Below are 13,011 nucleotides of genomic sequence, written 5' to 3' on the forward strand. Positions count from 1 at the left end.
TTTTGGCAGGTACTTCTATGAAGGAATCTCATGCCTGAGCTCCATTGCGACCTCTGGGCCCTTTGGTGCTCTGAATTTCTTTCTCACATTGGACAATGGAAGGCACATTTTTTTCCAGTCAGGGCATGTTCAAACCAGAAAACAGCTCCATTCCCAAGAACCAGGCAGCCCAAGAGCCAGTGTGCTGTGATAGAAAAAACACTGACTGGAATTCAAGAAAGATGGCCATTCCATGGTGAGCTAGAATGCTACTACAGCATTTTCTCCAAATGAAACATTTTGCTAAGAAGCAAACAGAAACATTTGATTCCTACATATAATAAAAAATGGGATTTGGCTAATAAATAATAACTAACATTTATGCAGCACTTTGAGGTTTAAAAAACACAATACAGACATACATTGATTGGCTTGACAGAAAAGGAGGGAGGGAAGGAGGGAGGGAAGGAGGGAGGGAAGGAGGAAGGGAAGAAGGAAGGAAGGAAGGAAGGAAGGAAGGAAGGAAGGAAGGAAGGAAGGAAGGAAGGAAGGAAGGAAGGAAGGAAGGAAGGAAGGAAGGAAGGAAAGGAGGAAGGAAGGAAGGATCTTATTTTATCTTTACAACCCTGGGAGGTAGGTGTTATTAGGTGAGGAAACTGAGACTGGAAAAGATTAAGTTACTTGATTAGAGTTCTGTTACTGCTTTGTGTTGTTGTTCAGTTGTGTCTGACTCTGTGACTCCATTTAGGGTTTTCTTGGCAGAGATACTGGAGTGGTTTGCCTTTTCCTTCTCCAGCTCATTTTACAGATGAGGAAACTGAGGCAAACAGGGTTAAGTGACTTGCCCAGGGTTTACACACCTAATAAAACTGTCCAGGCTAGATCAGAACCCAGGTCTTGGGATCTCCAAGAGCAGTTCTCTCCCCACTACAGCACCTAACTGCTTCTGTAGCAGGAGGCATTGATTTAGAGCTGAAAGAGAATTTAAGAGGCTATTAGGCCCAAACCTTTCATTTTGTAAATAAGGAGAGATTAAGTGTTTTGTCCAAGGTCACAGCAGTTAGTAAGGATCAAAGAAGAGGTTGGAAGCAGAACTTCCTGAACTTGTATCCCTGGGGGCATAAACCTTAGACAGATCATAGACTTAGAGCAAGACCTCGAAAACCATCTAGTCCTGGGGTTCTTCACTTTTTTGCATATCGTGCACTCCCATGGGCTTTCTGCCGAGGCCTATGGATCACTTTCCAGATTAATATTTTTAAATGCATAAAGTAAAATAAATTACAGAAGAAATCAATTAGATTGAAATCTAATTATCAAAATCTACATAAAAAAAAGTTTAAAGACCCCAGGTTAAAACCCCTGATCTAGTCCAACTGCATCATTTTCCAGATGAGAAAACTGAGGCCCATGGTGGATGGGTGATTTCCCCCAAGGTCACACATGTACTAAAGTGACCGAGCCCAGGGTCCTATCTGCTGTGTCACTCTACCTCTCATAGATATTGGGGTTTATTAACCAGAAGTCTTTCCTGACAGTGAGTTTGTTAGATACTGAGACTGATTAGCTGAGGAGGCAGGAAAATATTCTCCAAGCATCTTTAAACAAAGGAAACACAGCCGACTCATTAGGCTTGTCTGTAGGCAAGGGGATGGATGGGGTGACACGTGAAAATAAAAGCCTTGATTACATTCTTTGTGGCAGAAAATCTGGCTCACACACTCTCCTGATACCTTTAAACAGGTAAGGCATTAAAACGCTCTGAAGGGCCTTTCATTAGTGACCTATCCTCCTGTGGTTGATATTTAAAGTACTTTGAAGTATAAGATGCCAAGACTAGCTTAGAGTAGTTTGGCTAATAGTCCTATCTCACTGTGAACTTTCAGCAGCAGGTTACCCAAATGCCTCCTTAATCTGGCCATCTTAATATAAATTGCTCCACAATATTATTTTCTGAATTTACAGTATGCAATAACAAATAGTATCTTTTTTGATAAATTAATCTCAATTTAGCATTAACTAATACTAAATTGCTATGGAATTACATATTACATACACATTACTACAGAAAGAAGTTCATCATGATTAATGTTATTACAGCGAACACCAAAGGAATTAATAATGATTTGCCGTTATTATAAAGTGGTACCAATGTAGGGGAAAAAAAAGGTTAAGTCTAATTAAATTCTGGCAACCACTTTAGGGCTCTGCCACATTGAGGATGCTGAGTTTTATGTTAATTAATTCTATATGAAAGGTTGCTGAAGTGGTTTAATATTGTTCAAAGAGCCACACTTTTACTACCAGATTCTATTTTCGGTTTCTTTCTCCAACCCTTTCCCCTTGAGGACTGGCTGGCATGCCTGAAACTTTCTGGTCCTGCTCTACACATGAAAGGGCCAGGTTTTGCATGGCTGTCCTCTATGCCTGCAATGCATCCATACCTCCTCTTGAAGAATCCCATGTGCTGGAGGTGGTTGGTGGCACAGTGAAAAGAGTACTGGCCCTGGAGTCAGGAGGACCTGAGTTCAAATCTGGCCTCAGACACTTAACACAAAAACTTGCTGTGTGATCTTGTGTCACTTAACCCCAAATTGCCCTCCAAAAAGCAAAACAAAAAAAAAAAACTGCAATAAGAATCCCATGTCTTTCAAAGGTCAGCTCAGGAACCACCTTCCATGAGAGGCCTCTCATGGTTCCCTGATTAAGTTGGTGCTTAATAAATGATTGCTGATTGACTGATTAAAAGTGACCTAGCTTTGAAATACTCCCAACCAACATTTCCATTGTTCTGATCCAGGCTTTTTCCTGTTCCATCTTTCCTCTTTTGTTTCTGATCCTGGACTCAGTCTTCATTGATTGTTACTTATCTTCCACATGAATCTACTCTCTCTGCTAAGGGCATCTTTTCCTATTTTGACCCTCAATGAATGGTCTAATAATAACATTAATAATAACAATGATTAGCATTCATATAGCATTTAAAAGTTTGCAAAGCACGTTACAAATATCATCTTATTTGATCCTTCCAACAACTCTGCAATGGTGCAGACATTTTGGAGGCTTTTGCAAGCAGAGAACCAGGCCCAGTGACAGGCTATCCATCTGCCATCCAAGGCACTAAGTTCAGGAAGGCTTATCACCAAAAGGCCAGCCATCAGGCAATGAATTGTTTTGGCCACAGGTAGGGGACCCTTTATTAAGGCTTGGATGGGTTCTGCTCTGTATTAGTATAGAAAGCTCCCACATGAATCAGATCAGAGACTCTTGAAGTACTGAATGCTTTTTATTCACTGTGTTGCCTCTATCAATTCCAATTAACAAATACATTAAGCACATTTCTTTTTGTGACCAGATAGGACCTACACCTTCGTTCTGCCTCAGCCTTACATGGGAATGCTTGAATATTAGATCTCACCATTACCCACAAGGGTCCTCTTTCCTAATTAGAAACTCTGCTATCCCCCTATCTGACCATAACTTCAAACTTCCACCCCTGCCTATGTTGACCTCTTCTTTGCCCACAATGAGGCAGCCAATTCTTCTATTCCTCGATATGATCTCAGACACCTTCTCTGACTTCACTTTATTCCTCTCTTGTCTCAACCCAACAGGAAGTCATTTTAATTCAACATTCATCTGATCTCAAGTACCTTAGCCCATGTTCTATTGCTGTCTATCTCTTCCCAAATCTCAGCACATCGTTGCTCTCCCAGCAAACACTTCTTCAGTTTTATTCACTAGCTGCTTTGTCTGTGGTCCTCTTCTATTCTTCCTCTCTCAAATGATAACCTCATTAATGTCTAGGGTTTTAGTTACCATCTTTTGCTAATGATGCACATATATATACCCATACAAGTATATCTGCATATACACATAATATATGTATATACACATATGCATTATGTACACATACATGTACATGTAGCTATATATACAGACATAGACATAGAGACAGACATAGACACAGTCATAGACATAGGTATAGACATAGACACAGTCATAGACATAGATGCAGATGTAGACATAGATGTAGACGTAGACATAGACATAGACATAGACATAGACATAGACATAGACATAGACATAGACATAGATACACATGCAGCTCCCAGCTATCATCACCAATTGCCAGTTGGATGTTTCAGTCTGAATGTCTGAGCTATCTCAAACTTAACATGTCCAACACTGAATTCATATTATCTTTACCAAACAACCTTCCTCTCTTCCAAATCTCCCTATTTCTGTTGAAGTTACCTTCAATCTCTCAGGTAACCTCATATCTTTAGCATTATCTTGGACTCCTCGTTGTCTCACACCCCATCTATCCAGGTCATTTTTGCTTTCATGATGTCTCTCTCATCCAACTTTTTATCTCTATGCACTTAGTTAACACCTTAATTCAGTCCCTATAGCCTCTTGCTTACATTATTGCCACAACCTCCTAATTAGTCTCAAGTTTCACCATTTCAGTCCAATCCACATACTGATGTCAAAATAACTTTCTTTTAAGATCAGATCTGACCATGTGACTAGTTTATTCAATCAGGTTCCAATGTCTTCCTATTGCTTCTAGGATCAAGAATACAAACTCCTTTGATAGGTTTTTCAAGCCATACACTATTCGGCCATTACTTACATTTGAAGTTTCACTGGACATTGCTCACCTTCCCACATTCTGCTCTACAGCTAAATCAGCCTTTTCTCTGTTTGTCACATATCATTATCCATTTCCTATTTCTGTACCTGTGCCTGGAATGCACACATTCCTTACACTTCGTATAGTACCTTTTTTCTTTTAAGATCCAGCTCAACCAACATATTCTGCATGAAACCTTTCCTCATCTTTCCAATTGCTAGTGCCCAACATTCCAGACTACCTTAGACATCTCTATCTTGTACTTATTCACTTTATGTTTACATTGTGCATTTTTTTAAGAAACTTATTGCCTCTCCTCTCCCTACTCCCACCCCTATATTGTAAGCTCCTTGTAAATGAGGAGCTTTTCATTCTGCTTTTTATTTTTTGTCCATTCATCTCCAGTGCCTGGCACAGGGTAAGTGCTTAACAAATATTCATTAATTGATTGTTTGATAGGAAATTCCCTTACTCCTACACATGGGCATCTTCTCTGCAACTCAGACTTAGAGCCAGCCTGGGGCACTCATAAGCTAAAACATTTGCCCAGGATCATATAGTCAGTATGGCCCAGAGGCTGCACTTGACCCCAATTATCCTGACTCAACTGACTAATCTATATTACTTCTTGTTAAGTACCTGCCATGTCAATTAGTCAACTAGTATTTATTAAGTACTTGCTACGTACCAGACACTACGCCAAGCACCCGGAATACAAGGAAAGGCAAAACACAGTCCCTGTCCTCAAGGAGTTTACAGTCTAATGTGGGAGACAACATCAAAGACTAATTACATATGCAAAATAAATTGGAGATAATCAACATGTGCAAAGCATGGGAGATACAGAGTCAAAAATGGAATGGTCCCCAACATCTCCCACTGCATTCCAGGATAAGGTCAAAATAGGTACACAATTTAGACATAAAGGGTGAAACCATAAGCAAATTAGGAAATCAAGGAATAGTTGACCTGTCAAATCTATGGAGAAGGGAAGAATTTATGACAAGAGATATAGCATTATAAAATCAAAATAGATAATTTGGGTTATATTAAATTTAAAAGGCTTTACACAAACAAAGCCAATGCAACCAACAATTATTGGGTTTTTTTCTTTCTCATAATTTTTCCCTTTTGTTCTGATTCTTCTTTTACAATATGACTCACATAGAAATATGTTTAATATGATTTGACTATACATGTATAGCCTGTATCAGATTGTATGCCATCTTGGGAAGGGGAAGAGGAGAGAGGGGAAAAATTTAGAACTCAAAATCTTAGAAAAATGAATGTTGAAAACCAATAATTAATAAAAGGATCAAAGCATGGAACAGAAGGAGGACAATGAAGTCAGAGCTCCCGCATCAAAAGCTTCCAAGAAAAATATGAACTGATCACAGGCCATGGAGGAGCTCAAGAAGTATTTTAAAATCAAGTAAGAGAAGTGGAGGAAAAACTGGGAGGAGAAATGAGAATGATGCAAGAAAATCATGAAAAGTGAGTCAACAGCTTGCTAAAGGAGACCCAAAAAAATTCTGAAGAAAATAACACCTTAAAAAGTAGACTAACTCAAACGACAAAAGAGGTCCAAAAAGCCAATGAGGAGAAGAATGCCTTAAAAAGCTCAATTTGCCAGATGGAAAAGGAATTTCAAAAACTTACTGAAGAGAATAATTGCTTCAAAATTAGATGGGATCAATTGGAAGCTAATGATTTTATGAGAAGTCAAGATGCTATAAAACAGACCCAAAAAAAGAAAAAAATAGAAGACAATGTGAAATACCTTATTGCAAAAACCACTGAGCTGGAAAATAGATCCAGGAGAGATAGTTTAAAAATTATTGGACTACCTGAAAGCCATGATCAGAAAATGAACCTAGAAATCACCCTTCAAGAAATTCTCCAGGAAAATTGCCCTGATTTTCTAGAACAAGATGGCAAAATAGAAATTAAAAGGATTCACCGATTACCTCTTGTAAAAGATCCCAAAAAGAAAACTCCTAGGAATGTCATAGCCAAATTCCAGAGTTCTCAGGTCAAGGAGAAAATATTACAAACAGCCAAGAAGGAACAATTTTACCATTGTAGAAACATAATCAGGATAACACAAGATCTAGCAGCTTCTACATTAAGGGATCGATGGCTTGGAATATGATATTCCAGAGGTCAAAGGAGCTAAGATTAAAACCAAGAATCACCTACCCAGCAAAATTTGAGTATAATGCTTCAGGGGAAAATATGGTCATTCAATGAAATAGAGGACTTTCAGGCATTCTCAATGAAAAAACTAGAGCTGAGCAGAAAATCTGACTTTCAATTACAAGAAGCAAGAGAAGCATTAGAAGGTAAACAGGAGAAAGAAATCATAAGGAGCTTATTAAAGTTTAATTATTTATATTCCAACATGGAAAAATGATAATTGTAACTCATAAGACTTTCTCAATATGACTATAGTTGAAGGGAATATATATATGTATATATGTATACATACATGTGTGTATAAATATATGTGTGTGTTCCTATGTGTGTACATGTATACATAGATAGAGGGCACAGGATGGATTGAATATGAAGAGATGATATCTTAAAATAAAATTAAAAGGTGAGAGGAATATATTGGGAGAAGGAGAAAGGGAGAGATAGATTAGGGCAAATTATCTCATATAAAAGATTCAAGAGAACACTGTTGCAATGGAGGGGAAGAGCAGGAAGGTGAAAGGGAATGGTGTAAGGGTTATGGGATTTAAAGATCTTCCATGCCCCATTGGACTTGCTGACGTAGCAGGAAGGGGCGGAACAAGAGGAAGCGGAAGCCAAGCTAGCATTTCTGCGGTGGCTGGCGGTGGTGGCCACGGCGGTGCCAGCGGCAGCGCGAAGCCCTTTTTGAGTTAGGACTGCTAAGGACTTTCTGCTAAGGACTCCTGCTGAGGACTGCCAGGGGCCGGAGCTGCTGGGAGCGCACTTCCAGGACGCTGGGTGGTTGCTGTGCGTGGGGAGAGGAGGACCTTTGCCTGAGGTAGCCTGTTCTGTTTTAAAGGCTTGAAAATGTGGGTGCTTTCTACTTTATCTACCTGTGCCAATATCATAACTACTCTGATGGCTTTCACTTTCTGGTTTTGGGACTCAGTCTTTTGGTATCTTAATAAATTTTCTAGTTTATTTCCCCATATGGCAAGCATGATGTATTTTGTAATGGATAATTATATCAGCATATTTGTAATCTCCATAGGCATTGTGAATATGGCATTGCTGATACAAATGGTCAACCTTGTTCTCATTGAATTTGGCTTAGGGAGGGAATAGTGTGCACGTTCAATTGGGTATCTTACCATGCAAGAGGGCTGGGGGCAGGGGGATGCGGATAGGAGGGAGGTGTTAGGGGGGGAGGGCAGAATGGGGGAGAGGGTAGTTAGAAGCAAACACTCTTGAAAAGGGACAAGGTCAAAGTAGAAAATAGAATAAGTTGGGGGTGAGATAGGATGGAGGGAAATATAGTTAAGTCTTTCACAATATAATTGCTATGGAAATGTTTTGCATAACTACACATGTACAACCTATGTTGAAATTCTTGTCTTCCCAGTGGGGGTGGGTGAGGAGGGAAGAAGGGAAAGATTCTTGAACTCAAAGTTTCAAAAAACAAATGTTAATGCATGTTACATGCAACTAGGAAATAAGATATACAGGCACTGGGCTATAGAAATCCATCCTACCATACTAGAAAGTTGGGGGAGGGGAGATGGGGGAAGATATAAGAGAGAACAGATTGGAGGAATGGGAATTCAGTAGGCTTACTATTCTGGGGTGGGGGGTAGGGGAGAGACGGGGAGAAAAATTTGTAACACAAAATCTTGTGGAAATGAATACTGAAAACTAAAAATAAATTAATAAATTGGGGAAAAAAAGAAATAGACATTCAGAGGCTAAGTGACTTGCCTAAGGTCACACAGATAGCATCAGAAGAATAATTTGATCCCAGGTCCTCTGACCTGAACTAATGTTCTTTCCACTGTCTTGACTCCCCTACTGATGTGATTTCGGTCCTTTTTGAGAATGAAGGACAACAACGAACCACATGAGCTTTACATGGAATCAGGACAGCAAAAAGGAAAGAACACTCTGTTTAAAGTCGGAGGACCTGGATTCAAATTCTCTTTCTTCCACTTACAACCTGGAGCCAGGCACTTACCCTCTCCTCAGTTTCTTCATCTGTAAAATGTTTAGCCTAAATGTTCTGTAAGGTTTCTTCCAGCTCAAAACCCATGACCCATGTCCAGAGCTAGACTTAGACAAAGACAAAATAAGCTACCATATTATATGATACGTGAATGGTGACATGAAGGACTCCCTGCCCCCCCCCCCATGATACTTACTGAAGTATCATGGTAGCTGAAATTCCAACATTAGCAAGTCACAGATGTCACATTATCTGAAATGCCACTATTAGCAAATCATGCTTTTATGTTAATCGTTGTCCTCTCCAAGCTGCTTTTAAAATGCAGATACATACATACATATGTGGTAAAATGGTGGTTCTCACATTGTGGTTGTGGAAAGCCCTTGGGATTCCTAAGACCTTGAAAGAAGTCCACAAGGCCCAAACTATTTTCATGATGATGCTAAAAATTTTAATTTCTAGTATAGTAAATAGACATAGCTGTGACTCATATAAAGTAAAGTTCTTTGGGGGTCCTCAGTAATTTTTAATAATGTTAAGGGATCCTAAAACCAAAACATTTTAAAATTTTTGGGCCAGAGCAAGGGGAGATGAGAGTGAATGAATCATTATCCCTAAGCATTTAAACAAGGACAATATGAGATAAAAATGCTGAGACCCAGAGAGGAAGATCTGAAAATGAGGGCAATAGAGTAGAATCAGCAGAAAGACCTTCTTAGAAGAAGTATCTGAAAATAGAAAGAGTTCTTTCAGGAGGTGATCAGAGATATTCTAGTAGAAACTAGATCACTACATACTGGGCATGTTGTAGAGGAGACTCATGATGCATGTATGGGCTAGATTCGAGGATCACTGAGAGTCCTTCCAATTCTTGGGTTCCATGATGCTGTATAAAGATGGCAGAGATTATTTGTATGAGACTAAGAGACACAAGGCTATTTGGCTAAAGGTCATTAGCCATCATCACCATTATCATCTTTGTCTTTAGTATCTATAGACTGTTCATGCTCAAGGTATGTGACCAGGGGGAAAGAGATATCAGTGTTAATTTTATAGATGAAGTCCTCTTCCTTGGGAGCTTATGAATTAGACTACCAAACCCTATATCACAGGGGAAGAGCTTTGGAACTTTATACCACTATGCAAATGCTAGCCATTCGAATTATTACTAAAAATGTTAACCTAGTCCAGACTCTTCATTTTATGGATGAAGAAACTGAGACCTAGAGAAGTTAATTTTAAAATTGTTTTAGCTTTATGCTTTTTAGAGTTTAGTATACTTAAAAAAAAATTTTTTTAAAGCAATCAGGGTTAAGTAATTTGTTCAAGGTTACACATCCAGGTGTTTCTGGGTGGGTGCTAAGTGTCTGAGCCCGGATTCGATCCCCAGGTCATCCCGACACTGGAGCCAGTGCTCTCACTCACTGGCTGCCCCAGTTTAGTATACTTTTAAAGAACTATCAACCTTTGGTGGCAAAAGTTTTACAAGCCAATAAAAAACTGTAACAGACCAACAATGGTCCATAGATGAATGTTTGGAAATCATTGTCTTATACTTCCTCTCCACACTCAAGCATAGGTCTGTGCACTAAATAAATGATTGTTGATTGAAGCTCAACTCTCCCTTAGTTTCTCAATTATTTTGTTTTATTGTGTTGGGGCAGGAGAGACCAACATTTAGATGAGGATATAGTTCCAGGAACTCAATGTAGCCACACTAACCATAACCTCAGCACAGCTCTGATGTCAACACTGAAACATTAATCATAATAATCATTTTCAAAAAGCATCATTAGACAAACTTATTTATGCAGTTGATGTGAGAGGAGAGCCCATTATATCTCCTGCCTCCCTCACTTTGCCATTGTCCTAAAGTATAGGTTCCTGAAGGGAGCTTCTAGTAGAGTAAAAGTGAGATTCAAGTGAACTCTATCACCTTCTGTAGGAATAGTTACCCCATCCTGAACCAAAAATGAGTTGTCATATATGGTAGCATGAATAGTACATTAAGCCATAGCCACCTTCCAGGCTTTGTGGATGTCTTTTGGGGGATGTGGTCACCAGTATTCAGCAGTGAAATCCCCTCTCTAGACATGCCCTGAGTATTCATGATTTGGGGGCCTTTATCACCCCATTCCACACCCTTTTCATTGCTCCCCAACTGTTCAAACCCTACCCATCCTTCAAAGCTCCAGTTAATGTGTACCCCTCCAAGGATCCTTCCCAAACCACCATGTATCACATACTCCCTTCTCTGGGCTTCTTCAGACCTCAGATTCAGCTGCCACTGAGAACACACTGCTTTAGGCATCTCATTTCTTGTTTCTTCTATTAGTAGTTTCTTGTGCCTCATTTGCCCCTCCCCTCCCAATTAAAGTGTAAGCTTCATGAAGCAGATGATTACAGCTTATTCATCTTTGTAACCATTGTAGATTCAGATTCTTGAATGTGCTAAGTGCTCAAATCATTGATTGATTGAGGAGGCAATGGTAGTTACATGGAATGAAGAGTCAATGCAAGGCGGAAACCAGAATCTACAGATTCCCAGAATCTCAGCAATGGCAGGTACTGCAGAGGCCATCTAGTACAACACATTCATGATGGAGGACCCTTTTTCTAATATCCACCAAGAAGTGATTATGTAGCCTCGGTTTGATGTCCTTCAGTGAAGGAGAATGCACTTCCTCCTGAGATAACTCATTCCACTATGGGTAGTACTAATTAATTATTATTATCATTAATTGTTATTTTCCTTGCTTCCAATCTAAATATACCTGTCTGCAACTTCCATCCATCACTCCTACTTCTGTCATGACTGGAGAGAGACTGTTTGAGCACAGAGATAAAGGACTAACAGAATGTATTTCCTGAAGGAAAGGGAGATAAAAAGAGAAAATGCTATGAGAATGTCTTTGCTGGGAGACCAAGTTAACTCTTGGGCAGAAATATTATAAAAATAATTCTGTTTAGTGGTTAGACTGCTTCTAGAATTGAGAAGTCAGTAGTAGAAATTGTTGGTTAGTGGTCATTCTGGATATGATTTTTTTTCTCACTGAGATATATTGCTGAACTATTTAAATATACCTCTGTATTGCTTGTTACATTGTTAATAAATTACATAGCCAATAACATTGATGTCATTTAATAAAATAAAACTAGAAAGTCTGATGCTGAGAGAGAGGTTCAAAAAGAGTATGGGGAAAGAGGTTTGCTTCTCCAGTTCATATAATTACCTAAGGTAGATGCTCAAAACTAATAAGGTCCTTCAGTTCAACTCAATTGGGTTATATTACTCCAACATTTCTTGAAGACCTACTGTGAGCAGAGTATAGTGCTAGGTAGGACTAGGGGTGCACAAAGTTTAGATAACCCATAGAACCCAGAGCTCACAGTCTTGTAGGAAGATGCAGCACTTAGGAAAATAACCATGATACTGTATTAATGAATTAGGGAGTTACATCAAAGGAATATGTGAAATCTGAAGAAGGAAAAGATTATTAACTTGGGGCTACTAAGGTAAGGCTAACTAGAGGAGGTGGTATTCAAGCTGACTTTAAAGGATGAGTAAGAAAATGTCAGGTGAAGAGGAGGAAGGTGAGCATTCTAGGTATAGGGAACATGTAAACAAAGGTACTAGAGGTGATCATTATGGGACTTTGGACAAGTTACTCTATTCCTCCAAACCTCAGGGCAGGAAGAGACACAAATCTTCTCATGTATAAAGTGATGAGGTTGAAACAGTCTCAAACACTTGGACTCAGAGAGGTTGAGTTTTGGTGCTTATTTGCATTTATGAAATGTACTGGTCCTTTATTCCATGCAATTTAATAAGTATTTACTAAGTGCTTATTAAGTCCCCTGGATAGAGTGCAAGGCTTGGAGTCAATAAGACTCATCTTCCTGAGTTCAAATCTGGCCTCAGGCACTTAATAGCTACATGACCTTGGGTAAGCCACTTAACCTTGTTTGCCTCAGTTTCCTCATCTGTAAAAATGATCTGGAGAAGGAAATGACAAACCACTCCAGTATCTTTGGCAAGAGAACCCCAAATGAGATCCCAAAGAGTGATTGAAATGACTGGACAACAACAAAAGCAAGTGCCTACTATGAAGAAGCTACCATGTGAGACACTGAAATACAAAAAGAAGAGAAAAGGAATAAAAAAGAAAAGAAAAAGAAATAGAGGAGAAAAGAGAAGGAAGAAAGGAAAAGAAAGAGAAAG

Source organism: Petaurus breviceps, unplaced genomic scaffold (assembly GCF_028583685.1).
Source record: "Petaurus breviceps papuanus isolate PSGF00001 unplaced genomic scaffold, PetGlider_PUasm1.0 90762, whole genome shotgun sequence".
Classification (NCBI taxonomy): Eukaryota; Metazoa; Chordata; class Mammalia; order Diprotodontia; family Petauridae; genus Petaurus; species Petaurus breviceps.